Raw genomic sequence first — 25,305 nt, 5'->3', positions numbered from 1 at the left:
AGTTGTGTGCCATATGCTGCGTTGGACCTTGCTTTCAACATGTATGTGTGAAATAGTTGTGGTCCTCTGCTATCGGCCTTCAAAGGAGATATGTACATGATATATGTCATTAAGAGTGTGTGTGTATGTGACCATTGAATGTTAGGCATCACATAAGCTCTGGGATGTTCGGAGTCCTACTCAGTATCTCAGCAATGCTCCATGAGGCAACACTCTTATTCTGATAAGTGGAGATGAAGGTGTGTTAAAAGGAATAGCCAGACCATGATATGGTGATTATAATAGGTGTTTATTTAAATTAGTTAACTAAAGTGGTGAAGGTGATCATATTCAGAAAAAAATATTTACAATCTGTTGCCGCCTGCGTATACCAGCAGCTGTGTTCTGTAGTTCCCCCTCCTGTTGCAGGCCAGCATCCTCCTCTTCCTCCTCTTCAGGCATGTGTGGCCCTGGTTCCAGGAGGGGAATGTTTCGTCTGATGCAAATGTTGTGCAATATTGCACATGTGAGGATGATCCTACAGACCATCTCTGAGGAATATAGGAGGCTACCACCAGTGATGTCGTAGCAGCGGAACCTTGACTTGAGGATGCCGAAGGTCTGCCCGACAATGCTGCGTGTCCTCCTATGGGCCTCGTTGTATGCACGCTCTGCAGCTGTACTCGGGTTGACAAATGGTGTCATAATCCATGGCTGGATGCCATACCCCTGATCAGCTGCAAGAGAAAATGAATGGGATCATGTTGATGTAGATGGCACTATTGAAAAGACCTTTAATGGCAGTAGTTGTCTTGTGTTGTCTGTGACTCTTTTGTGTACTAATGTGACATCCTATGCTTGTAGGCTATACCATCTGCATTGTGTTGTTTCCTTGGCTGAACAAGAGTTTTTCTGCTAACCGTTTGTCAGCAGTATGTTTTGGGATTTGCAGTACAGTGTCCCCTCCCTAGCATTGTGACTTATGATACAGGTGTCCGTGTGTCTTCACTGGGGGTGAGATGATAGTTCCATGCACAGTTAAAATTGAAAGTGTTGTTAACACGTTCACATCAAAGTACCCTGGACATCCCATACCTTTAGACTTAGGCAATGAATTATTGTAAAGGTCATTGGGACACTTACAATTTGCAAGGTGACATTTAGGCAACCAAACTCATTGACGTCTTCACATTAGGCTGTACAGTAAATTCAGATGTGTGACAGGTTCAATGGTGACTGTTGACATGTTGCTGTTGTGGTGTATGTGTTGTGTGTCCTAGAGGGTTGCTATGCAGTGTGTATATAAGTAGGTTTTTTGTACTTACCAACAAGTAGTCCATTGCCATACCGTCCATCCTGGAAGTGTTCATTGATGGTGCAGTGACGGAAGATGTATGAGTCATGTATACTCCCAGGATATCTAGCCACAATGTTGGTGATCAATCCTTGGTGATCGACTATGGCATGCACGTTGATGGAATGTGTGTGCTTCCTGTTGCGGTAGAGGTGTTCAGTTGCAGCAGGTGGCACAAGGCGTACATGTGTGCAGTTGATTGCACCAAGGACATGTGGGAAGCCACTGATTGCGTAGAACACCTGTTTAGTTTCCTGCTGCTTCTGCAGTGTGTTAGGGAAGCAGATGTGGCGGGGTGTCAGTCGAATGATGGCGTCCAGTACTTTTGGCAAAAAGGCGGAGAATAATGGTTGTGATATTCCGCCAACCAGGGCACCAGTTGTTTGAAAAGAGCCACTTGTCAGCATATGAAGTACGGCAAGCAGCTTTGTTTCTGTTGGGATGGTGCGGGGTGTCACCAAAGTGGGGGCCAACTGCTGTTCAATGTTTCGCAGCAGCTGCTGAATGGCCTGCCAATTCAACCGGTACCTCTGTATGATGTTGTGTTCCCTGAGGCCCTGAAGGGTTGTTCTTGGGCGGAATATCCTCTCCTGCCTTCTGCGCTGCCTTTGGGGTCCCTCCTGGTGTTGTTGTAGCTGCTGTTGTTGCTGCTGGGCTCTGCGTCTGCGTGCACGCTGGATTGGAATCACCTCCATGGCTCCCTGTTGCTGCCCTGCTGTTCTGCTGTTTGTTCTGTGTGTTCTGATTAAATACAGGTGTGTTTGCCCCATTTTAACGCCTGCCCTGACCCAGGCGTTAATTTTTGACGCAAATCGGGCTGTGCGTCATTTTCTGGCTCCGCCTCCCGGCCGTGCGTCACTTTTGCCCGAAAACATAAATACGACGCACAGCCCTTTAAGCCATTTTTTGGACCGGAACGCCTACCTTGCATATAATTAACGCAAGACGGGTTGCCGCATCAAAAAAATGACGCACACGGCGGGAATTTGTCGTCCTAGGGCGTCAAAGTTTAAATACAGGGCAACGTTTGCGCTGATTGTGCGTCCAAAGTTTGGATGCACAATCGGCACAGACGGAGTATAAATATGCCTCATAGTCTTTCTTGGTCGGATCCGTGTCCTTGTGGTCCACCTGATACTGCATCCACTGATCCTGGCCCTCCTTATTAGGTGCTCTTGGGCTGCACCTGGTTATTCTTATTTTGATCTGGTCTCCTTGGTCCTTGTTACTCTGGTTGATCTGGCTCCACTGATTCTTACTAGCCTTCTCCTCGAACGCCAGTTCCTAGTTCTCCTGCTCAATTTGGTACTTTAGACTCTAGTCCTCCTGGTTCTGACCTCTCTGGTCTTCCAGCACTGTTTATCCATCCCTATTCCTGGTGATGCTTATTATGATCTTTCTAGTCCACCTAATCCTCTCCCATCTGGTCCCTAGTCTTAATGGCCCTAGTATACCTGTTAGAGAACTCACTAGTTCTCCTGGACCTCCTTCAATGTGTCAAGATGCTCTTGGTCTTGGTCCTCCTGCTCGTCACCCAGGTTCTGCACTAACTTGTCCACTTAATCATGGTCCTTCTTGTTAAGGTCATCATATTCTTAGCCACCCAGCTTGGTTATCCTGGCTCTCCTTGTCCTAGTTCTCCTTTCCCTCCTCCTCCCGGTTCTTCTTTTATGCCAGGTACTGATACTCAAGGCGTCTGTGACTTGCTCTTGGTGGCGGTCCCATTGATGTTCCTTGTCCTGGTCCTCTTAATTCTGGTCCTGTGGGCTGTGGTTTCTTGGCCATCTCACCTTTATTCTCTAGGTCCTGTTCTCCAACTGTTCCTCACTCGCAGTCTTGTTTGTCTAGCAATGGCCTTGATATTCCTGGTCTCACAATCCACATTATCTTCCTTGCTTTGCGTCCACTAGATTTGATGCGTTTGTTTCTGGTCCTCCTTATTTAGGGCTTGGTATGACTAACCCTCTTTGTTCTGGCCATTCTGGCTACCCTGCCCCTTCCAGGCCTCCTTCTAGCTCTTCCTATTCCTTCCTCATCCTCTTGACTTTGGTCCTTCTTACTTTGCATTTGTGATTTGTAGTATTTCAATTCCTGGTCCTGTTGGCCCTTTGGCCCACCTTGTCTCTTGTGTTCTGTTCTCTTAGTTCTTTACCTCTTAGGCTTTGCGGTCCTGGTTTGGATCATCCTTGTCTTCCTCGCCCTATGCCTTGACTTTACAGTCCTTCTGGCATTGCATCCAAGGGTCTGATCCCTCTGGTCCAAATTCTCTTTTTTGAATCCTTCTGAGTATTGTCAGGTTTTTCCTGGTCCTCCTGGACATCCAAGTGAAGTCCTCTTAGTCTTCCTGCCTTTGGCATTTCTGGTCCTCCTAGACTTCATCATCCTGGCCCTCCTACCAAACCTAGGTCCTCGTCATGCTGTTCTATGTGGTACTGTGGGCCCTGGTCCTGTGGTCATGGTCCAAACTGTCATCCTAGGCCTGTTCCTGGTCCTCCTGGAGCTGCTCTTTCTAATTGCTCTTGTCCTTGTACTCCTAGCTCTGGTCCTCCTGTATGCTTCGTACTGACTCCTCTTATCTTCCTTGCTTATACTGGTCTGGACCCCTGAACATTTTGGCCACAATAATCATGCTCCTAATCTTCCTAGTCTTCATGGGTCTGGTCCTGAGTCTCCCGGCCCTGGGCTTCCCCCACCTTGTACATCTGCACAAACTGATCATGGTCCTCCTTTCTCTGTCCCCCCGGGTCTCGCCATTTTGTTCCTCATCCTCCTGGCTATCCTGTTTCTAACCCTGTAGACTGGACCTCCAGGCTGTGGTCATCCTGGCCCTGATTCACCCATTCCTGGTCCTCCTGGTCCTGGTAACTCAGCGCCCTGATTTTATTTTGCTCTGATCTTCCTTGTCCCCTTAGTGTCTTTGTTCCTGATCTTCTTAGAATGTACCCTTCTAGCTCTAGTTGCCATTGTTCCTGGTATAGGCTACCTGGACCTCCTGGCCAAGGTTTTGTTATTCTTAGTTTGCATTATCCTTGTCCTCTATGTTCTGTGCCCATTGGTTTTGATCCTGGTCCTTAAATTTGGGTTGTCCTGGGCCAAGTCCTCCTGGACCTGGTCCACCAGCCATCCTAATCTGGTATCCTTGGTCATGGTCATCCTAGTCCCTTTTTTCCTATTGTGCTTGTTATCATAAACCTTGCCTTTTGGAAATCCAGGCCCTTCTTGGTTCCCTAGTCTTGGGCCATCTTGGCCCTAGCCTTGTTTCTTTCTGGTCCTCTTGATCTTGGTCACTTGCCCTGGTTCTTTTTACCTGGCCTCTCATGCCCTTGTCCTCTTAGTCATTGTCCTCCTGGTTTGGATCAGTTTCTTAGCCTCTTAATTGTATTGCTACGGCAGCCATTGATCCTGGCCCTCTTGATCCATGCTTTTTTCAGGTCCTCCTGAGCCTTGTCATTTTGGTCATGATCCTCCTGGCCACCACTGTCGAGTCTCCTTGTTGTTCCAGATTCCGATTGGCCTTCTTACATATAGTCCTCTTCCTCCTGGTCCTGCTACCTGTAAAGATTGCTCTTCTCTCTCAATCAACCATGCCCTTGTCCCCTAGGTCCTGATCTTCTTGTCCCTCTTAGCACTGATTCGGGCCCTCCTGGTTGTGGTCCATTTAGTTCACCTAGTACTTTTTGCACTGCAGTTCTGGGTGCCATTGGAACTGGTGCCTTGGTTTTTCATGTGCTGCTTATCCTTGTCTTGTAGGCCAACTGGCCATTGCCCTCAAGGTCCTGATCTTCATATTCTTCTCCCGTCTGGTACTGATCCTCGTGGCCCTAGTTCTCCTGCTCCTTGCCCTTATGGTTCTTCAATAACTTCTCCTAGACTTTCAAAGATCATCTTAGCCTTCCTATTTCTGATATTCCTTTACCTTTGTTTCATGAAGCCTAAGAACTTCTGAGCCCTGTACTTCCTGGTCTTGATGTGTGTGGTTCTTATTACCATGTACTCCTGCCCCCCTAGATCCTGGGTCTCCTGTTTCATAGGCACCCAGTCCTGGACCTTTTCATTCCCCTCAACCTAATTCTTGTCCATCAGTCCTCCTCATCCTCTGGTTTATCTAGTCATCTGGTTTGACCGTTCCTGATACTTCTGCCCTTGGTAGCCTGGTCCATGTAGTCCTGCTCTTATTTTTTGGAACTTCTTTCTTTGAGCCTCATGTTTGGTTGCTGGTTCCACTGGCCCTCCTAGTCCCTCCTTATGGATCCTAGTCCTATTAGTCTTCCTGGTCTTCTGGTTTGCTGGTTCCACCTTGGTCTTGTCCATCTGACAGTGGTCCCCTCTATCATGGTCCTCCAATAATGGACCTCTTAGGTCTGGTCTTCCTCAACCCAATGCCACTTGTCCACCTATTTCCCATGTTGAAGGTCACCCTGGTTCATGTAGTCCTTGTCAGTCTGGTTTAGGATTCCCTTCAAGCTGACTCTCATGGACCTTTTGATCTTAGTTCCACTGGGCCTTGACTTCCTTGTTGTTTATACACCTCCTGGTCATTTTGATCCAGAATCTCCTAGTCCTACTAGCCCTGGTCTTCGTCTTCCTGGTCCATTCTTTTCTGGCCTCTTGGTCCTCCTTGTTTTGATATCTGTGTTCTTGGCTCTCCTGCCTCTGATCCTTCTTTCCATTGGCCTTCTGGTAGCTGGCCTATTTGGTCAGTCTACCTGGCTTTGCTGCTCTTGTCCTGTTTATCCTTTGTCCCTCTGGTCCTAGCTGGTGCACTCAGGACCTTCTAACCATCCTTGTTGTTATGGTCCAGGGCCTTTTAGTTACTTTTGCCCGATCCCTTTTTCCTTTGGGCCCTTGTCAACTAGGTTCAGATGCCCCTGTCCCACAACCTCCTGGCCTTTGTGATCCTTCCCTTCAAGGTCTGGTACACACAGTCCTATTTTTTACTTGTCCTATTCCTTCTCATCTATTTCTTCCTATTCCCCGATGGCACTGGTAAACCGAGTTCTTGTGGATGAGGTCACTTTGGATGTGGTTCTTCCTGTGTTGGTCATTGTAACTCTGGTTTTCCTAACAGTCCTGGTGGTCCACCTCCCGGCCTTTATGTTCATCACTGTTCTCCTTCTGGTCCTGTTCCTTCCATCTGCAGCCTCCCTAAACAATGTTTTTTTTTTTTTTTAGAGATATTTCTTTATTGCTTATATATATTTTAACATGACATATTGCAGAGTAATAATACATATGATCCATCTGGTCACAATCAATATCAAGTCATAACAATAATCATAGAGGGGAGGAAATGCTGGTAACATGTAACTTAGCACCCATATTTCGAATTCAGTAAAACTGCAGTACAGCTCATAAGCATTCGACACACCACCCCCATAGATTTATTCCATGCAGCCCTCAACCAGCTTAGTATCCCCACATCCGAAGGGAGTGTGTACCTGTTTTAGTCACGTATACAGTTCTGCAGCATGGTGAATTGAGTATGGACGCTGCCAACTACCCATCACTGATATCCGGGGAGTCAAAGTGAACTAAGTGCCGGTGTCAGCGGTGGGCATAGGTCTGTTAATATTAGCTCCCACTGCGCCGCAAGAGGATATCTTCGCACCCCCAACGCTTCCTCACGCTGGAGAGCTGTGCAATCCGCTCTCGCCCAGATAGACAGTGAAGGTACCCATGCTTCATAGGCTGGTGGCTCAGAAGATTGCCATCAATGATTTATAAGGCATTTGGCCACTAATAACCCCAGATCCAAAACACAGGACGTTGCTTTAAATTTTTTACCCCTAGGAAACAATCCCAGGACACATGCCTCCCTCGCCAATAGTAAGGCCGTCCCACACAGAGCATCATGCGTGCATGAATTGAGGTCCAATAGTGACTCAGGGCGGGACATGACTACATCATGTGTAGAATGTCTTCTCCTAAGCATTGACACCGCTGACAAGCTGCATCCGCATTGTTAAAATATCTATTGATCTTATCAGTGGTAAGGTATGCCCTTTGTGTGACATATTATTGAATGAGGTGAAAACGCATATTGCGAGGTACATACGTTGGGGTTTCTAGTAGTGTCACCCATTCCCTGTCTGTGAAAGGTTCCCCTCTGTCTCCCTCCCACTTCCTTCGGAGGGGCACAAGCGGGCCAGTCATATGGAGACGCAGGGAGTATGCTATCCGGTGTTTTAAATGCCCCCCTTTCCCAAAGACATGTAGGTACTGTAGCATGTAGTGCACTCGGGGTTCTTCTGTGAGGTCTCCCCATGTTTGTTGTAAGGATTGTCTAGGGGAGTTGTACAACATAAAGGTACCTAGATGTAGTCCGGTGGCCTCCATCAATGCGCCATGAGTACTGAGATTGCCATCAGTGTATAGGTCCCCTAGTGTATATATTCCCACCGCATGCTAAGCCGCCAGCTCTGCAGCCGACATGTCAATTGCTTCACGTGGCGTTCCCAACAATGGTATGGGTGGTGCATAGGGCATGGTGTCCCTAGTGAGGTAACAGCATCTGCGGAAAAAACGGTATGCTAGATTTAGTAATATGGGAGCCGGTGCTGCGGATTTAGCGCTGGGATGAAATAAGCGTAGCAGCTTACTCCATGGCCACGCTGGAAGGTCCGTGGCCGTGCCTGCCAACTGCCTCGAGGAGAACCAGCAAGCCACCCATTGCAACTGCGTAGCTTTATAATAATGTTCTAGATTCGGCAGCGCCAAACCACCCTGTTTCAATGGGCGATAAAGTTTAGAGAGGGCCACTCTGCAGTGGGACGTGTTACAAATTAAGCACCTCCCTTTCTATGGGTCGAAAATGAGAAGCTGAAATAGAGAGAGGTAGGTTGACAAAGTGATATAATAGTCGAGGTAGCACTATCATTTTAACAAGGGGCACCCTTTCCATGACCGTCAATGGCAATGTATTCCAGAATGTGATCTGACGATGCAGGCTTTATGTGGTACACGTCAAGTTCCCGTCGAGTATATCTGACTCTGCATGGTATACCTGTATGCATAGGTATCTGAATGTGGCAGACTGCCACGCTCTATCAGAAGGTATAGATACTTGGTTTAGAGAAGTCAGAGGTGACACAAGAAAATAGAAGACTTGGTCCAATTAACTCGCAGACCAGAGAACTTTGCATGCTCGTTGAGCAAAGACACTATGGGGGTTATTACAACTTTGGAGGAGGTGTTAATCCGTCCCAAAAGTGACGGTAAGGTGACGGATATACCACCAGCCGTATTACGAGTCCATTATATCCTATGGAACTCGTAATACGGCTGGTGGTATATCCGTCACTTTTGGGACGGATTAACACCTCCTCCAAAGTTGTAATAACCCCCAATGTCACTAGGAAAATTTGCCATGTCTCTAATATACACCAGGAGGTCTCCTGCATACAGAGAGACTGCATGCGTCCCATCTCCCAAACACATCCTGCCTCGCGGAGTGCAGCCACCAGCGGCTCTTCTGCAAGAGCAAAAATGAGGGGGGACAGTGAGCATCCCTGTCGTGTGCCTCCTTTAACATGTATGGCGGACGACACCAAGCATCCCATTCTGTTATGATACGTGTACAATAGCCTCACCAATTGTATAAAGTGAGGGCAAAGCCATATTTTGGTAGGACTGCACTCCTTAAACAATGTCTTTGGTAAGATATAGCCTCTAAGCCTGTGTCTCAAGTATTTTTTAGGCTTCCAGATTTCTTTTGCCGAGACAACACTGTGAAGGACAGATGTAGGTCTCAGTACAGACCTAGGGGGTCATTCCAACATTGGTGGTAAAATGCGCTTACTGCCGTGCAGAAGACCGCCAAATACACCGCAGCGGCGGCGGTATTCCGCCACAGATATTATGACACATATCTTGGAATCCGCCGATATTCAGACACCCACACAACACCGCCACACCAAAGGTCAGTGATAATCTGGCGGAAACAAATCCTCCACCTCCACGCCAACAGAAACACGCCCATGCTATTACGACCCACGAATCCACGCGGCGGTCATCCAACCGCGGTATTCCATTGGCGGTACACACCGCCGCGCTCAAAATACACACACATCTCCAAAACACCGCCACATTGGACAATTCAAAATACACACACCTGATAAACATACAAACACCACTCCCACACACCCAATTCAATATAAAACACACACCCACATCACCCACAAACCCCTACGACCAAAAAATCACGAACGAAGGCCAGAGAGAGAGCACAGAATAGACAACCCCATCACACAGAGGCACACAACACCATCACCCACACAACATCCACGCACAAAACACCACACACCACTACACTCACAACACTCATCAACACATACACCACCCCACACATGACCCACACCACCCCATGGCACGTCAAAGACACCCCCGCTTCTCCGAGGAGGAGCTGAGGGTCATGGTGGAGGAAATCGTACGGGTAGAGCCACAGCTATTTGGCTCACAGGTGCAGCACACATCAATAGCCAGGAAGATGGAGTTATGGCGCAGAAGAGTAAACAGGGTGAATGCCGTGGGACAGCACCCAAGAAATAGAGAGGACATCAGGAAGAGGTGGAACAAACTACGGGGGAAGGTGCGTTCAACGGTCTCCAGGCACAACATCGTGGTTCAGCAGACTGGCGGCGGACCCCCACCTCCTCCCCCACAACTAACAACATGGGAGGAGCAAGTCTTGACCATCTTGCATCCTGAGGGCCTTGGAGGAGTCGGTGGAGGATGGGACACTGGTAAGTCAAATCTTAACTATCATATCCCCCACCCTACCTGCATGCTATCACACACCCCCTCCCTCACCCCCTCCCCTATCACTACAACTCCTCACTAATGTACCCATCCCAACACCAAGCCCTGCAACTAAGCATGGACACCCATCACTAAAGCATGCCCACTGCACATACCCAGAACACCCCCCCAACCATCATCACACAAACCCACACACAGGAATGCTTGCACTGGGGTACACAAACACCCACCCATTGCACACCATTACACACACACATGCAATACTCATACTCTTATGCCCCTGCAGGAACCCAAAGGACCGTCACCACACCAGAGGGTCCAGACAATACAACTCCACCCCCAGAAGAGGCCCACAGTGACGAGAGCAGCTCTGCCCTACTGGATCCTGATGACCAGCCCGGACCATCGTGGGCCTCGGGACAGTCGGTTCCCCTTGCACAGGCACAGCCCAACACCGACCTTCCACCCTCTGGTAACACCAGCACAGCACCCACCCAGCGGGCCCAAACCTCCCTACCCAGGACAGGTCAATCAGCGGTGTGTCCACCACTACAGGGAACCCAGGCTAACCCGCCACCCCAACAACAGGGACCTGGGGGCAGTGGTAGTGGGCACTCAGCTCTACGGAGGCCCAGGAACACAGGGGAACTGGGAGGGCTTCTGTGCGACAGGGGGCGACAGGCCAAGGGAACCCACTCTTCACGAGGCCCTATCCTCCATCATGGGAGGATACCACCACTCGCAGGAGACAATGGCGACTGTCCTGGACAAGTTGCAGGAGACCCTGCGCCTGCAGGACGAACTGTATTTGGGGTTCAGGGAGGAGATCAGGACCATCAGCTCCGCCCTGGGCACCATCGTAGGGGTGCTGAAGGACATACAGCAGACCTTGAGGGACACTGTGGCACTCCAAGGGGCCCCTGACACTAGCCAGGACGATGAAATGCCCACCACCTCCGCCGGCGCTAGTGGGCAGTACGCCCCGCAACAGGACCACCACACCAGCACCCCACCCCCTGCAGACGGACAACCACCACGCAAGCAGTCCCTGAGATCCAGGAACAGGACAGAGCAAGATGGCAAGACCCCCGCCAGGAAATGAGATCACCCTGATTGTCCTCCCACTGTCCCACTTTGTTACCCTGTCCATATTCGAACTGCCCCAGCTCCACTTCCTATGCCCAGATGGGCAGTGCACCTGTGAGACTAATAGACTGGACTCTGCCATGGACATTCCTCCACCATCTCACATCACCATTTTACAACCCCCCTCCATTTTTGAGCACTTAAATAAACACCCTTGAAACACAAAACAATCTGGAGTCAGTCTGTGATTTAGTAAATATGTATTATCAATGACAGTGTCATAATGGGTTTACCATAGTAAGGCTAACATACCTATGTCACACATCACAAGCCCTTGAAGGATGCAAGCAGTTGACACGTAGGTAACCACACCTGTGAAACCGTAATGGAAGGGTATAACTCAGTTACCAAATACTGATTTAAATCGAGAAACAGGATAGAGGTAGAGGTGGGAAAGTGATGTAATGTTAAACCTGAAAATGTTCTCACCTGTGTCTCACTGGAAATATTGCTGTATGACTGACTCCCTGTTGTCGTTGTCTTCTTCCTCAGCTTCATCCTCATCACTGTCCACAGGCTCCACAGACTCCACAACTGCTACAACACCGTCATCTGGATCAGCCTCCTGCAGAAAAGGCACCTGGCGTCGCAAAGCCAAATTATGGAGCAGGCGATGATGATGTCGCACACCTTCTTCGGTGAGTAGAATAGGGATCCACCTGTCATATGGAGGCACCTGAACCTGGCCTTCAGGAGGCCGAAGGTGCGTTCGATCACCCTCCTAGTCCGCCCATGGGCCTCATTGTACCGTTCCTCTGCCCTGGTCCTGGGATTCCTCACTGAGGTCAATAGCCAGGAAAGGTTGGGGTAACCAGAGTCCCCCAATAGCCATACATGGTGCCTCTGGAGTTGACCCATCATATCAGGGATGCTGCTGTTCCGCAGGATGTAGGCATCATGCACTGAGCCAGGGAACATAGCATTTACCTGCAAGATGTACTGGTCTGCCAAACATACCATCTGGACATTCATGGAATGATAACTCTTCCTGTTCCTGTACACCTGTTCACTCCTGTGGGGGGGGACCAGAGCTACATGGGTCCCATCAATGGCACCTATGACGTTGGGGACATGTCCAAGGGCATAGAAGTCACCTTTCACTGTAGGCAAATCCTCCACCTGAGGGAAAATTATGTATCTCCTTACGTGTTTCAGCAGGGCAGACAACACTCTGGACAACACGTTGGAAAACATAGGCTGGGACATCCCTGATGCCATGGCCACAGTAGCCTGAAAAGACCTACTTGCAAGGAAATGGAGCACTGACAGCACCTGCACCTCAGGGGGGATTCCAGTCGGATGGCGGATTGGTGACATCAGGTCTGGCTCCAACTGGGTACATAGTTCCTGGATTGTGGCACGGTCAAACCGGTAGGTGACAATGACATGTCTCTCTTCCATTGTCAACAGGTCCACCAGCGGTCGGTACACCGGAGGATTCCGCCATCTTCTCATATGTCCCAGCTGACGGTGCCTACGAAGGACAACAGCGAAGAACCAGTCATTATTCCTCCAGGTATGTACCCACAGTTACACCCAAGACTACACCACTCACAAAACCCTTCCTGTATGTGTGTTGAGTGTAGGCCTAGCTATGTGTGACACAGTAGTAAATGAAGCCATGTGGGCCCCTGAAATGGCGGCTGCCTGACCTCTAAACTGGGACAATGGGATTGTGGGGTAACTGCGCTGGCGTTGTACACCGTCGCAGTAGGCGGTCGTAGACCGCAGCGCAATGCTGCATTGGTTAACATTGGACCCTATGGGTCCCAGGAGCCAATGAACAGGTGCGCCGGCGGTGATGATGCGCACCGCCGCGGACGTCACCGCCGCAGACGTCACCGCCGCGGACGTCACCACCACGGACGTCCCCGCCATTTTCTATCTGTTCACTCACTAGAAACCTGACCTTCGACAGGAGAGGACCTACACTGCAAGTGCTGCTGTGACCTCGGTCTGGAAGCGACGATGGCTGCTGCGTCTGGGGAAAGGGTCCCTGCCTTCACTGCACAGGAGTTGGAGAAACTTGTGGATGGGGTCCTCCCCCAGTACACGCTACTCTACGGTCCTCCAGACCAACAGGTTAGTACACAGGGAGCACGTTCTATGGGCTAGGCCTGGGTGGAGAGGGCTGGTTGGAAGAGGGAAGGGGGAAGAGTTCATAGAACATTAATGCATGGGAATGAATGGGCCACATGGCCAGAGTAGGGAGGTGGCCACTCACAACGACGGTGCAGTTGGTAATGACTGTTCCTCTTCCCTTGTGCATGTCATGTAGGTCAGCGCCCACCAGAAGAGGGACATCTGGCGTGCCATCGCCAAGGAGGTCCGGACCCTGGGGGCCCACCAGAGACGGGGCACCCACTGCCGGAAGAGATGGGAGGACATTCGCCGCTGCAGCAAGAAGACGGCGGAGGCTCAGCTGCGGATGGCCTCCCAACGTGGGAGGGGTGCCCGTCGCACCATGACCCCCCTGATGTTCCGGATCCTGGCGGTGGCCTACCCGGAGTTGGATGGGCGCTTAAGGGCATCACAGCAGACACAAGGGAGTGAGTACACTCTCATTCTGCGGACTTTGCGTGCAGTGGAGGTGCCTGGGTGGGGGAGGTGGGCTGTAGGTGTCGCTAGGCCAGGGCGAGTTAGGTAGGCAAGGCCCCTCCGTAATCTAGGCCATGTGGCACTCTACCCCACCTCAGCAGAGTGCCAAGTCGAGGTTTAGTTGCCCCTGTGGCATCCATGTGCGCAGATGTCCACCATTGCCATGTAGGCCATATCCCAGAAATTGCATGTGCAGAGGGCAGGAGCACGGCGTAATGCAGGGGGCTGCTGCGTCTGTATTGTCCGCCAACGGTAGCGGCATGCCATACACTAAAACTCTCTTTCTTCTGTCTCCCCCCCTTTTTCTGCTCTCCCTGTCCTTTTGTACATCAGCATCAACAGGCGGAGGTACAGGCGGAGGTACAGTGGCACCAGAGCACAAGGGAGCTGCATCCCACATGGCCATGGAGGGCCACACCACGGACTCTGAATGCACCAGTGGGACGGAGGGCGAGGGGAGCTTCATGTCGGCCACCGGATCACCAAGCAGCGTCACGGACTCGTCCGCCGATGGGGGCTCCCTTGTGGTGGCGGCACCATCTGTGCCCCCCACCTCTACAGGTACAGCCACCACCTCCCCTACCAGCCCCGCCCTCCCAGCAGCCCCTCAGCGTTCACCCCGTGCCCGCTCACCCAGGAGGGTGGGCATCACCTTCGCCCCAGGCACCTCAGGCCCTGCCCCAGTCACCCCTGCTGCCCTCAGTGAGGAGGCCATTGACCTCCTCAGATCACTCACTGTTGGGCAGTCTACCATTGTGAATGCCATCCAGGGTGTAGAACGAGAGTTGCAACACGGTAATGCATTCCTGGAGGGCATTCATTCTGGTCAGGCTGTACTTCAACGAACCCTGCAATCTCTGGCCTCAGCACTTATGGCAGCCATTGTCCCTGTGTCTAGCCTCCCCCCTCCAACTTCCTCCACCCAGACCCAATCCCCTGTACTCCAGCCCATCCCAAGCACACCTACAGACCAGAATGCACACAAGTCAACACACACAAGTAGCTCAAGCAAACATAGGCACCACACACACCACAGGCACTCACGCAAGTCTCACCCTCAGACACAGCAACATCCACTGCCTCCACTGTGTCCCCCTCTTCCTCTTCTCCCTCCTCCCTCCCACTCTCGTCTACACACACACCACATGCACCACATCTACAGGCACCATGAATCGTACCAGGACACCCAGCACCACAAGCCGCTCACCTGCACTCACCACCTCCACTGCCATTTACACGTCCCCTGTGTCCTCTCCCAGTGTGTCTGTGGCGCCCCCTCCCAAATTACACAAATGCCGGCAATCACTCACCCAACATCCATCCACCTCACAACAGCCTCCAGTACCTGCACCTGAACCCAAAGCAGCTAAAGTGACACCTCCGACAACCACCTCCTCTTCCTCCACTCCCAGACCCCCTCCAGCTACCCATCCCAGTGTTCGTCAGAAACTGTCCCTCTGTAAAATTGACCTTTTTGCCCCCACCCCCGCCTCCAATTCATCAGTCCTGTTGTAGCGCCTCAGCCAAAAAGCCTCCAATACCAGTGGTGCGTGTTCAAGGCTTGTGGAATGCACCGGCCACTAGGGCAGGCAGTAGGACCCGGAGCCAAGGCACTGGCAGCCCACCCCCTGTAAAGGCTCTAAAACTGGAGAGTGGACGACAGGACTGTGTAAAGACTCCTGGTGGGAAACCAACTGACATGGGTTCCAAGGGGATTGGAGAGTCAGCTGTGACTCCACCAAAGGTGGGGAAAGGCCAGAGGAAGTCTGCCCAGCCTGTTGTGAGTGTCACGGCGGAGAAGTGCGCCATCATTTCCGGCGGTCAAGACACAACCGCCAGCACCGTCGTCACTGGTCCAGAGACCACCGCCAGAGTCACAGCCCAGGAGGGCCCAAGTATCGTCACTGGTCCAGAGACCACCGCCGGAGTCACAGCCCAGGAGGGCCCAAGTATCGTCGCTGGTCAGGAGACCACCGCCAGAGTCACAGCCCAGGAGGGCCCAAGTATCGTCACTGGTCAGGAGACCACCGGCAGAGTCACAGCCCAGGAGGGCCCATGTGTCGTCACTGGTCAGGAGACCACTGCCAGAGTCACAGCCCCGGAGGGCCCAAGTATCGTCACTGGTCCAGAGACCACTGCCGGAGTCACAGCCCAGGAGGGCACAAGTATTGTCACTGGTCAGGAGACCACCGCCGGAGTCAGTGCCCTGGAGGGTCCCGGCTGCCACATCCCCGCTGGGCAATGATGGAACGTCATGCCACACACCAATGCCCAGTGTAGAGAACGTCATGCCACACACCAATGCCCAGTGTAGAGAACCTCATGCCACACACCAATGTCCAGTGTAGAGAACGTCATGCCACACACCAATGTCTGTATCAGAACCGCCATGTCAAAGCACCGCTGAACAGTCCTGAACCGCCATGGTAAAGCACCGCTGAACAGGGCAAAGACCGCCATGGCAAAGCACCACTGAACAGGGCAAAGACCGCCATGGCAAAGCACCGCTGAACAGGGCAAAGACCGCCATGGCAAAGCACCGCTGAACAGTCCTGAACCGCCATGGCAAAGCACCGATGAACAGTCCTGAACCGCCATGGCAAAGCACCGCTGAACAGGGCAAAGACCGTCATGGCAAAGCACCGCTGAACAGGGCAAAGACGGCCATGGCAAAGCACAGCTGAACAGTCCTGAACCGCCATGGCAAAGCACCGATGAACAGGGCAAAGACCGCCATGGCAAAGCACCGCTGAACAGGGCAAAGACCGCCATGGCAAAGCACCGCTGAACAGTCCTGAACCGCTGTGGCAAATCACCACTGAACAGTCCTGAACCGCCATGGCAAAGCACCGCTGAACAGGGCAAAGACCGCCATGGCAAAGCACCGCTGAACAGGGCAAAGACCGCCATGGCAAAGCACCGCTGAACAGGGCAAAGACCGGGTAGGAATGAATGGACCGCCACATCATGCATCCTTATCCCATGTGCAGCTGGGACAGTGACAGGACACGACCTTTTACGGGGAGACTCATCCAGTCTGGGCACCAGTCCCCCCCAGTACCAGTAGAGACCTGCATCTACTTGAGAGACTGTGGCTTTGCACTCCCCAGGATTGATCAGTAGGCAAACCACCCACTGTAGAGACGTGAGAGACTGTGGCTTTACACTCCCCAGGATGGTACAGTGGGCAACCCACCCACTGTAGAGACTTGAGAGACTGTGGCTTTGCACTCCTCCGGCTGAGGTGCCCCCCTTCCCTTCCCCCTGAGTTGCCTGTAGTATATCTATCTGATGCCCCGGCAGTGTTCTCTCCGATTGTGGTCAGGTATCGTTAGTGGGCCTCACCCATGCATTTTTGGACTGTTGGTGCACGGACATTGTTATGTACATATCTGCACTACTTCTCGTATTGTATATAATTATGACTGATTTTCAAATATATATCTGTATATTTTTGTATGCCATGTATATTGGCACATTACAATGTTTGACCGAATTTCGCATTGTCTTTTCATTCTTCAAATAAACATCTATGCCTGAAACCCACTCTGCTAAATGACTAGCCTGAAAATGTGTTTATTCAGCAGGCAGCATTGTGAACTCCTCCTTTGACATACCCTGGTGCATTACTGACTTCTCTCCGGCTTTTACTACCCAATTCCCATTCCACAGAAGTCTCACTAAGTTTACTTCCTGAAGTGTCCCAAAGCACTATGCGTGCAAGCACCCATTTTATGCTGTAAGTATTCTTCTCTGTGTGGCCAAGATACCACCCATCTCTCTCCATTCTCTGCTTGCTGCTGCATGTTGAGTGCTGCTGTGTTGCCAGGTTTGAAATACTAAGAAAGCACGGTCGTCCATAAATAGAAGACTAACACTAGCACCAGGCCTCCCATAAGAAGACCGCGAAGACTGAAGCTCTCATAAATCATCAAAAAGCAACTATGAACATAAAAAAAGAATGACGATTCTCCAATTAGCATACAGAGAGAATCTTGATTTCATTAAGGACAAGATTCTCTCTTGAGTGTTAATTGGAGAATTGTCATTTTGTTACAGGACTGGAGGCTACCATTATGAATTTTAAAGCTTTCCAATGCTACACCACTCACATGTTCCACCAATTTAAGATAAAAAGTTGCAAAAGTGCTAGAACCTGAGCAGTATGCAACTTTCATAACACTTTACTGGCCATAGCACCCCTAGAGGAGTGAGCCCCGAATTCAGTCAAATCTATTCCTGCTTCAGACATAATAGACCTTATCCATTGTGAAATAGTAGCTGTTAAAACTGCTCGGTAAGGTTTAACATAGGAAATTAACAATTGATTCTCATTGTCTGGTCTGAATTCCAACGTTGTCTGTTCATAAACTCTTATACAACTCACAACACACAATTTCCTACATTCATTAAAATATGGGCAAAATATTTTCTCAGATATTGTCTTGGTCCTTTTCCAAACCTCAAAAAAGACCGCATCTGTGGTATAAAATCTATTAGAAATCTCAAGTGTCTTTACATCTGCTACTAAAGTAGCCAGCTTTAATGAAATCTGTTTCCTAGAAAGAGATGAATTGTCAGGCCATGAGACAAATAGGCTGAAAACATAATTAACATTCCAGGGTGAATCATACGTAGGCTGAGGTGTATGCGAAGCATGATTCCTTTCATTATTCTGCGCATCAAGGGGTCACTACCAATAGCGTAATCATTCACCAGAGAATGACCTGCCAATGTATACCAGATCTGTAACAATTTACAGTTCTATATGAGAGGTCTGCTCTAAACAGCTGTGCAAGAAGTTTGCCACTGCTACTAAAGGAGCCTCCACAAGATCCAAATTCCTCTCCAAGCACCAACTACACCACTTACTTCATACTCTTGTATATCTTTCCCTGGTACCTGGTGCCCATGATTCTTCCAGAAGATCTTTAGCCTCTCCTGAAAGACCAGAGTATCTTCCAGATCTCCTGAAATCTTCCATACAAGAAGGTTCAGGTTTCCTTCTAGCACCAAAGGGTGCTCCTCGCCTTCCTGACCCTCCAAAAGAGCTGCAGTTCCTAAACTCATATGAGGAATCTCAACAGCCAGTTCCATTATTCCTGGAAACCAAACCTGTGAGTTCCAAAAGGGAGTCACTAGAACGATGCTGCAGCATTCTTTCTGTTCTTTCAATAACTCCCTCTGGATCAGTGCAAAAGTAGGGGGGAGCATAACAATTCTCTCTCTTCCAAGTCTGCACTAAATCATCCACCGGCAGTGCCCTGGGATCTGTACTTCAGCTGTAAAATTTCTCTACCTGAAACGTCAATCTGCTGGCAAACAGATCTATCCGAAAGTGGCCCTACAAATTCTGAATCTTTTGGAAATACACTGGATTCAATTTCCAAAAGCTGGAATCTCTTAAGTATCTTGAGTTCCAGTCTTCTCTGATATTCTGATGACCTGGGATAAACTCTGCCTTCAATATGATTTTGTGACTCCAACAAAAATACAATTTTTTTCTGGCTAAATCAGCAAGTTTCTTTGACCTTGCTCCCCCTAAGCAATTGATATAAGATACTTCAGTGATATTGTCTATTCTGACCAATACTACACTGTTGGCAAGAGTGGACTTAAAGCTCAGTAAGGCGTTGAGGCCTGCTAACAACACTAGACAATTTATATGTAGGAACAACTCCTCTCTGGACCACCTTCCCCCTGTCTCTAGTTTTCCTAGTTTGGCACCGCAACCAAGATTGCTTGCATCAGATTCTACAATAAATCCTGGGGTATTTCCAAATATGGATTTCCCGTTCCAGCTGTCCAGGTTGTTCAACCACCATTGAAGGTCCTCTTGAGCTTCCTTCAACAGGTGAATCATATCCGCATACTATAGACCTCTCCTCAGACCCATCGTTTTTAGTCTCTGGAGAGCTCTGTAATGCAATGTTCCTGGGGAGACTGCCTGGACGGATGAAGATAAGAGACCAATCACCCTTGCTATGTCCCTTAGACATACCACTTCCTTACCTAGCATATGAGATACCTCCTTCTTGATCTTTGTCAAATGTTTCCAGGGCAGACACAGTTGAGTTGTGTTGGTATCTAACTGAAATACCAGAAATTCTAGATTCTGTGTGGGAATCATGATTGACTTCTCTCTATTGATAATGAAGCCTAGCCTTTGCAAGAGATCTTTTGTCCATGTCATGTTCATCAACAATTCTCCCTGATATTGAGATATCAGTAACATATCGTTCAGATAAATCACCAAGCGTACCCCTCTTTTTCTCAAGAACAGAACTACAGGGCAAAGAACTTTGGTGAAGCACGAAGGGGCTGATGGCAGACCAAACGGAAGACAGCAAAATTAGTATAAGACACCTTTCCAACTGAACCTCAGATACCTTTGTGAGTCTGAGTCCATAGGTATTGTGAAGTAGGCATCTTTTGGATCCAACTTCACTAGCCAGTCTTTTTCCTGTAAAATGTCCTGTAGAAGATAGATCTCTTCCATCTTGAAGTGTCTGTAAACTAGAAATCTGTTCAACCCCTTTACATTTATTACAGGTCGCTAACCCTTGTCTTCCTTTCTTACCAAGAAAATAGTACTTACAAAACCTCTTCCTGAGTCTCTGACCTTGCATATTGCTCCTTTGAGCAATATATGTGAGACCTCTGCAACTACCAATGCCAGTTGTTCCTGACTCAGTGCTAATTCTCTCAGATAATAATCCTGAAATGGAATTTGAGGCAAATGTATTTTGAATTCTCTTAAAGTCTCTAACCCCCATGTCTCCTTTGTTATAGCGGACCAATCTTGAGCACAAAATCCTACTCTTTCTCCTATGTTTGGTTAAGAAAAACCAATAGGAGGACTTACCTTGTTCTCTCTTCTCTCTTGTTGCCTCTTGCATGTGAAGCTTGAGCTCTTTGCTGGTAGAAAGTCTTGGTTGCTCTGAAACGTCTTCCATATCCCTGCTGGTCTTGTCGGTAGTATTGGGACCTTGGCATTCCATGGCTGACAGCCAGTCCCCTCCTGTCAGCCCTTCCAAAAACCCCATTGTTAAACATTCTTCTCAAATAAGTAAATGTTGATACATACTTACCCAAGGTCTTTATAAAATTGTCACCGAATAAAAGGCCATTTTGCCCCCCTGGAATCTCTTTGTTAGCAAAGTCACCCAACTTAGGATTCATTTTCATCAAAATGGATCTCCTTCTCTCAGCAATTAGACTGGCATTAGCGTTGCCAAGGAGGCATAGGGCCTGTTGACTCCAGCCACAAAGAAATTCTAAATCTGCAGAGATACCCTCAGCCATATCTAAGATTCTTGCCAGCAGACCCAGGATGTCTAGTAATCTGTCCTGGCATTGTTTAAGGCAACACTCAAGACCTATTCCCTGGTCTATAAAGGAAACTCAGAAGTTTTGGGTCCAAATTGGGTGTTCTCCCTGACTAATTGTCAATGAACGGTCTTGGACATTCCATCCTCAGTAAGTTCTGTGTCTCCTTATCACAGGACTTGCAGATCCAGAACATAATAAGGAAGTCACATTGTCTGTAGGTCACCGATCCTAGGGTGAACAATGCGAGTAGGGTTAAGCATTTCCACACCCAAAGGGTCTCCATTAGCCTGTGAATTTGGTGGCTTATCTAAGTCCTCTTCAAGGAAATCATTCTCCAATAATTCCTGCGGATGGAAAACATACTCATCTGCCTCATCTTCAATATCGTTATAGCCTGCATACTCATCATCAGTATCAAGACTGTTATCTCTTGTGCCATGAAGGCTACTCATTCTTTTTGTGCTGTGGGGGACACCTATATTCATTGCACCAACATGGTCGCTCCTGATATGTGTGCCTCTCTGGACACCTCGCTCCTTTGTAGTGCTCAGGCTACCCAGTGATTGATCATGGCTTTCTGTAGCGCTCAGATTGTTTACAGATTGGATATGGTCATTAGCGGTGCATAGGCCGCCCGCTTTTGAAAGGTGTTTAGTTTTTTAAACAGCATTGCCTTCCTTTTTAACTTGAGGAATGGTCCCTTCATCTGACACTGAAAAATACTCCTCTTCTGAAGGGTAATCCTTTTTCCTTTTGGCGAAGGCTGATTCCACAGCTTCTTTGAGAGAAGGCATTATTTCCCTATCTAGGGAACTTTTTAAACATGTCCCCAGTCATCTGTGTTATTGGTAGTTCTAGTGGGTTACCAGTTACAGACATTTCCTATCTTCTCACCTTTAATTTTTTTTATATGATTACTATTCATTGTAGGAAAAAGTGAAAATAACACTGCTCCATACTTGTCAAAACTCCCATCTACATAGGGTTAATCGTTGGTAGGAGCATCTGACGTGTAACCATAGAGATGTTCTGCATGCCGTAGCAAGACACCTTTCCTATTATGAAAGGAGACGCCGTCCGTATTGTTGGATCTTAGTGCTGGTGTACTCAGGGAATAATCAAAATATTAACCCTTCCAATCCATGCATTTAATAATGCACGGGCAAGACAGCTACAAAAAAAGGGCAAGACTCTAGGCCGTGTGTCCTCTGAACGATGCTCGGGTCAGGCCTCCCCGCACTAGGCCGTGTGTCGTCTGAACGATGCTCGGGTCAGGCCAGAAGCGTGGAGGCCATGAACCGCCCTCTCCGCTTTCGGCCTGCACATCGCTCAATAGACGCCCAGGCTCTAAGGCCAAACAAGGTGAGTTCTCATCCTACAGTCTACGTGTTGTTTAAAAGATGCGCAGGCTTTACTAACGTGAGAAAATTACCTCCATAAGACATGCAGGCTAACAAGAAAAAAATTATTCCATAAGACGCGGAGGCCATAGCGATAAAGCGATAAACTTGAATAGCTTATTTTCAAAACACAAATAATCCATTTTTTAAACATGAATAATCCAATAAAGCCTACCATAAATTGGTAGAGTCAATAAGAGTATATAATATATAACCACTTACCTCATAAAGGTACTCTGCAAAGTAAAGGGTTAGGTGAATATGACACAAACATCTTAGGATATGAAAGGGCAGAATACTTAACTGTGTAGGAGCAGTGATTAAAAGAGGAAGATGCTTAGTGACATAGAGTTATGTGATGTTAAATATTCTGTACTAGAATGTTGTCTTTATGATGTATTAATATTCTTTAAAGGGCTACATGTTGGGGCAACAATAAAGGGTTGTTGCATAATGGTAGCATCCGGTCCTGTAATGAAATTCTTATTTGTGAATAAAACATTTATGTAACATGGTTGAAAACCACACCCATTATTCTTTGCAGACAGTCAAATCCTAGACTGTAGTGCATAATATATGTGTACCATATCCTAAAGCTTCTGAAATAGAAGTTTGCGTCTTACATTTCTGATATGAATATTAAAGTAGCATAAGTGCTTGTATTCAAAAATTAATTTTACTGTTTTTCATCTGCAAACATCTTAGCTTGATTCATGCCTTCTCATTTGTATATACTCTTGTAGATGTGTACATACACTTACTTTCAAATGTTATATCCCCATTACAAGATGGCCGCAACCCTATCATTACAGGGAGCCCCTTTTTAATTCATGGCTGGCTAAATAAAGACCCCTTCACACTATTTGTCCGGACACTGGCAAGTAGTACAAAATTATTACTATTTTAGACTGTGGCAAAAATTATGTATTATTTTTCTAGCCGCTGGGTAAATAGCCAGAATTATGTACTATTTGGGTGGTGGCCAGATTAACAGCCTCTTCCTCATTACTTATTTTAATTTGGATTTTTCTGTTGACGATGGCATCATAACAAAAATTAAAACTGGTGAGTTCATATCCTATCCTGGCTAAGAAAGAGGGGCACGAGGACGGTCTGTCCCTTGTCACTGTTGTTTTTTGTGCTGCTGATAAAGCCACTACCAAATTATATGAGGAAGCATGACAACATGTAGGATATAGAAATGGTCAACCAAACACATATTATATCTTTACATGTGGATGACCGTTTTCTATATTTATATGGGACGTGGGGACTGGACTGGGGCAATGTTGCACAAATAGAAACATTTTGGCTCTGTTTCTAGACTGACGACTAATATTAATAGATTGAGATTGCACTCCTGCCCCATTCAACCCAGCCATGGGTAAGCAATATTACCTTGTAATGTAAGAGATCCACATTTCGATACCTAGGTTTGGAAGTAAATTACCCAGATAAAGATGTTATTCATGGCAATGTCTCCATAGAGCTAAAATTGATATTCAAATCAATTTCATTCTGAAAGCATTTTCCACAAATGCATGATGGAACAACGAATCCTGGAACCACGTATGCCTAAACAACGCGGATGGAAGAGCAACTGCGTTGTTACCTCTAATTCCTTTACCACGCATGCCTTAACAACGATTTTTCATTGTAAAGGCCTGCCTAGTAAAGGCATGCGTGGGACGGCATGCGTGGTTCCAGCATGCGACCTCCCCTATCTGCCCTAATGCCCAGAAGTACCCCACCCCTAAAACTACCCCAACCCCCACCCCGCCACTAAACACTAAAACAACCCTGCCCTCCTACCCTGCCCTAAAACTAAAACTACCCCAACCCACATCGCTAAAGCTAAAACTATGCTGACTCCCCACCCCTAAAACTAAAACTACCCTGACCCCCCACCCCGCCCCTAAAAACGAAAGCTACCCGACCCACCACCCCTGCCCCTAAAAACAAAACTACCCGACCCACTACCCCCACCCCTAAAACCAAAACTACCCTGACCCCCACCCCAATACTACAACTACCCTGACGCCCCGCCCCTAAAACCAAAACTACCTTGACCACCCACCCCGACCCTAAAACTAAAACTACCCCACCCCAATACTAAAACAACCCAGACCCAATCCCTAAAAACAAAACTACCGTAACCCCCACCCGCCCCTAAAAACAAAAACTACCCCAACTCTGCCACTCAGCCCCTAAAACTAAAACGACCCCAACTCCCCACCCCATAAAAAACGAAAACAACCCCGACCTCCAACCCCTGCCTTTAAAACCTAAAACAGCCACAAACCCTCACCCCCACCGCTAAAACTAAAACTACTCCAACCCCCACCCCCTAATACTAAAACAACCCTGACCCTCCACCCGAAACAAAAACTACCCTGACCCCCATCCCCTCCCCTAAAAACAAACCTACCCCATCCCCCACCTTGACCCCTAAAAACCAGAACTACCCCATCCCCCACCCCGACACTTAAAAACAAGAACTACCCCGACCCCCCAACCCCACCCCTAAAAACTACCCCCAACCCTGCCCCAGCCCCACTTACCTGACCGCGTCCTCTCCCGATGCTGACTCCCTTCTGTGCATTAACCATGCATGTGTGTTGTTCAGCACATGTGTGGTTAAGGCACAGAAAAACGAAGTTGTTGTTCACGCAAGCGTTGTTCTGCTTTCGTTGTTCACGAGTTCGTTGTTCCGGACTCGTGCTTCCGGGTGTTTCCCAT

This window comes from Pleurodeles waltl, chromosome 8 (genome assembly GCF_031143425.1).
Source record: "Pleurodeles waltl isolate 20211129_DDA chromosome 8, aPleWal1.hap1.20221129, whole genome shotgun sequence".
In the NCBI taxonomy this organism is placed as follows: Eukaryota; Metazoa; Chordata; class Amphibia; order Caudata; family Salamandridae; genus Pleurodeles; species Pleurodeles waltl.
Note: the sequence above shows the minus strand (reverse complement) of the source record.